Raw genomic sequence first — 4,404 nt, 5'->3', positions numbered from 1 at the left:
AGTGTTGACAAAATGATGATGTGCTCAGCGGCCAGTCTGAGCCCCCAGCAACTCAGGGCCTCCCCGGCATCCCTGCTCTTCCCTTTCCCACCCGCCACCTCCGAATGCACAGAATTTAAATCTACAAATACATGGTGCATTTATAATATTCGAGTTTACCTCGTTAAAGCCTTGCAGGGTAGGGAGTATCGTTCTCATTTTACAGATAAAGAAACGGGCTCGGGAGAGGCAAAGGGTTTTACTCAAAGTGCAGTTTTCAAAGCCTGTCCATGAGATTATCTCATTTTCTGGGCACATCCACCCTGCAAGAGAGGTAGGAATAATATTCCTAGTCTGTTCATGAGAAGAAAACCAGAAGAGCTTATTTACCTGCCCAAATTGCCTAGCTGATAGGTGACCCAGTCAGCTTTTGGATCTTGATCTTTAAATTCCTGGCTCGCGCTCTTTTCTACCTTTTCATGTAATTTCCCACAATCACCCTCTGGTGGCGGGCTTGCAATTTGCAGTCTCTGATCCTATTTTGCAAGGGACACTTAAAGGCATTCGGCTGACAAGCATCCGCAGTATCTCCTTTCTGTGTTTGGAGAATTCATCGCTGTCTAGCAACATCTTTTTTCTGGGACCCCTTACAGCTACGGTGCGAGTCTCCGGCCTGGGACTGGCCCATCAGACACAACTGCCTAGGACTTGGGTGAAAAGTTAGTGTTGAAAAGCAGGTGACAGCCGGGTGCAGCGGCTCACTCCTGTAATTCCAGCACTTTGGGAGGCCAAGGTGTGTGGATCCCTTAGCCCAGGAGTTCGAGACCAGCCTGAGCAACATGGCCAAACCCCATCTCCACAAAAAATACAAAAAGGGCCGGGTGCAGTGGCTCATGCCTGTAATCCCAGCACGTTGGGAGGCTGAGGCCGGCAGATCACTTGAGGTCAGGAGTTTGAGACCAGCCTGGCTGACATGGTGAAACCCTGTCTCTACTAAAAATACAAAAACTAGCCGGGCATGGTGGTGTACACCTGTAATCCCAGCTACTTGGGAGGCTGAGGCAGGAGACGGGAGGCTGAGGAAGGAGAGTCGCTTGAACCTGGGAGGTGGAGGTTGCGGTGAGCTGAAATCGCGCCACTGCACTCCAGCCTGGGCAACAGAGTGAGACTCCGCAAAAAAAAAAAAAAAAAAAAAAGGAAATTAGCCAGCAGTAGTAGTGCTGTGGGGCAGTAGGCCTGTAGTCCCAGTCACTTAGCAAGAGGCAAGTGAGGCAGGATCACTTGTGCCTCTGGAGGTCGAGGCTGCAGCAGTGAGCCACAATTGGGCCACTGCATTCCAGCCTAGGCAACAGAACAAGGCTCTGTCTCAAAAAAATAAAATGCAGGTGACAGGGGCGATTGCATTTTGGGGGTGGCACAGGTATCACTAGGAACATCCACTCCCTAAAGACAGCAGGGGCAGTGAACCCAGCTGTTCCCAGCTGCTAATGCTGGTGGTAGTGCTGGTGGCAGCCGTGGGTACCCACAATGATGTCCTCAGCAGAATCACTCTGTAGTGTGCTCGACTGGGTTCTAAATGTTATGTTTCCCTTCCTTCCTGCCTCCCTGTCCCCTAAGCCCGCCTCCTCATCTTTCCCAGAGATTCTATGAGCTGTCCAGTGTCTTACTGATCAATTTTGCGTCTTTGAAAATCAAAATCCATTTCCCTGACTTGCCCTAGCCGTAACCGACATACACTGCACTAAGGGCACTGAGGTTCCAGCTCCATGAGAGTTTGGTGAAGCCTTTCTTACAGCAAGGGGAGAAATGTCAACATATCAGGGATGGCGTGGGGGCCCCGGGCTTTGTATGAGACGGCTCTTGTGCTTGTGCGCCATACCTGTGAGCTCAGATAGAGAAAAGGCAAACTGGCCAGCTGAGTGTGTGTCCTTTGAGACAGGGTCTCACTGTGACCCAGGCTGGAGTGCAGGGGTGCAATCGTGGCTCACTGAAGCCTCCAGCTTTTGGGCTCAAGCGATCTTCCCTCCTCTGCCTCCCCAGTAGCTGGGATTATAGGTGTGTACCACCATGACCAGCTAATTTTTTTATTTTTTTTTGGTAAAAACAGGGCCTCCCTGTGTTGTCCAGGCTGGTCTCGAACTCCTGGGCTCAAGGGATCCTCCTGCCTCAGTCCCCCAAAGCGCTGGGGTTATAGGTGAGCCACTGCCCCCGGCCCAGAGTATGTTTTGAAATCGGGGTGTTCCCTGCCTTTCCTCTGTATTTCCCTGGCCAACTTCATCTGACTGGCCTGAAGATGTCACTGTTGTTCCTCTGCCTGCAGAAGTGAGCACTAACAGAAGCTGTCACCTGGTCACTGGAAAAGCTCCCGGCCCTGAAGGAAATGTGTCTTTAACTCTTCACTGTCCGTGGCTCCTTTCTGTGTCTTCTTCCGGGACAGCACTATCCCCTTCCTCTGCCTTCTTCTGCATATCAGCTGGGACCATCAAAACCATGGATGGGAAGCAAAGAACTCAGCTTCAGCAGCCAGACCGGGCACTGTGCCAGGGGCAGCAGGACAGGGATGAGAACGCAGAGGTATTAGGAGGTGCCTGAGTGAAAGAGGCACCTTTTCGCCTTATTGCCGTGTTTAGTTCCGGTTTAGGGATGCGTACCTGTGCGTTGTGTGATGACCTTTAGCATCAAGCAGCCTGCCCGAGCTCACACAGGTGCCGGTCTTCAGATCCCTTAGCTCTGGAAGTCCTCGATCTTTCTACGTTGTCACATTGTTAGCTGCAAAGAAAATTTCAGAATATCAGGATAGATGGCCCAAACAATTCTGAGCACCATTTGGACGGTACCACACTGCTTCCTGACCCTGGGTGGGTGTCTGCAATCGGTTTGGGCACTCAAGCTGGGTGGCTATCCAGTGATATGGGGGCAGATGACACATGGAGTGGCCATGCCTGGTAACCAAGCATCCGGTGCTGGAGGGCTGTCTTTCAACACAGCGGTTATACTCTGATGTTTTAGCTTCTTTAGACCCATCAGCACACTCTTATTTTTTTTGCTCACTCTGTCACCCAGGCTAGAGAGCGGGGGCATGATCTCAGCTCACTGCAGCCTGCTCATCCCAGGTTCAAGCAATTCTCATGCCTCAGCTTCCCGAGTAGCTGGGACTACAGGAGCACACTGCCACACCTGGCTAATTTTTTGGATTTTTAGTAGACACAGGGTTTCACCATTTTGGCCAAGCTGGTCTTGAACTGACCTCAGGTGATTTACCCACCTTGGCCTTCCAAAGTGCTGGGGTTACAAGGACTACAGGTGTGAGCCACTGCACTCGGCTCTCCTTACTACTTAATAGAAATATAGAAAGTAAGCCAGGATTATGCCCAACATAGAGGGTTTTAACACTGCAGCTTTTGTAGACACCACATGTTCTTGCCTTGTGCAATCTGTGATCTAGCATCTGGGAGCGTGGGTCCCGTAGACCTTCGCTGTCAAACCTAATATTTCAATAAACATTTCCAAAATATGCCATGCATATATGTGATATAATCACAGTGTCTACACAAAGGATGTATTGGAAGAGGCACAAGGCCTTTTGCCATCGGTTGTCTAATAATTGAAATAACAAAAGCAGGAAGACAGTTCTCATCCGTCTCATCTCACACCCACTCCAGCCCTTGTTCCAACCAATACCTCCTCTTTGGTGTAAGGTGGCTGCGTTTTTGGCACCTCCATGTAGAATCTGAAGAGTGAACCTGCTGAACCTTGTACCTGTGCCCTGATGACACTGGACGAATGGGGTATTCTCTGATAAACTTAGGATGGAATAGAAACTGGGGATACCTAGCGAAGAGAGAATATATGGGAGAGACCAAATTGCCTAGGAAAATGAAAATAAGAAATTTAACTCTAGCTAAGCTGGGAGAAATGGAAACGGAGAAAGCGAAAAAGAGGAAAAAAAGAAAGGAGAGGAAATTGGAAACTGATCACAAATTAATAGACGCAGGAGGAAAGAAAAGGAAATTTGATGTAGTCAGGGATAGACTGTCAAGAAAAGTAACATCTGGGGCAGGACAGGAGGTTGAATTCCACACTGTTGCTCAGTGAGATTTAGACTTTTGGTGTTTGCTCTTGGCGGGGATGCCAGTGGGATCAAGAGAGCCCTAATGCAGTTGTCTTGACATCTTATCTTTATGGCAGTGTTTATCAGCCTGTGTCTACTGGAGGTGACATTTGTGGTAGTAGGGGTGGTTATTTGACTTAACTGTTTGCAGATAGCTGAGACTCTGCCCTCAACAAACAGCCGGGTAGGCATATTTGGAGAGAACTCCTCCATTTGCTCCTCCAGCCCCTGTGCTGTTGCCTCCTCAGAAACTCCACCTGGGGTCGGGTACAGTGGCTCATGCCTGTAATCCCAGCACTTTGGGAGGCCAAGGC

Source organism: Cebus imitator, unplaced genomic scaffold (assembly GCF_001604975.1).
Source record: "Cebus imitator isolate Cc_AM_T3 unplaced genomic scaffold, Cebus_imitator-1.0 Scaffold93, whole genome shotgun sequence".
Lineage (NCBI taxonomy): Eukaryota > Metazoa > Chordata > Mammalia > Primates > Cebidae > Cebus > Cebus imitator.
The sequence above is the reverse complement of the archived record's forward strand: the minus strand, read 5'-3'. Positions refer to the sequence as shown.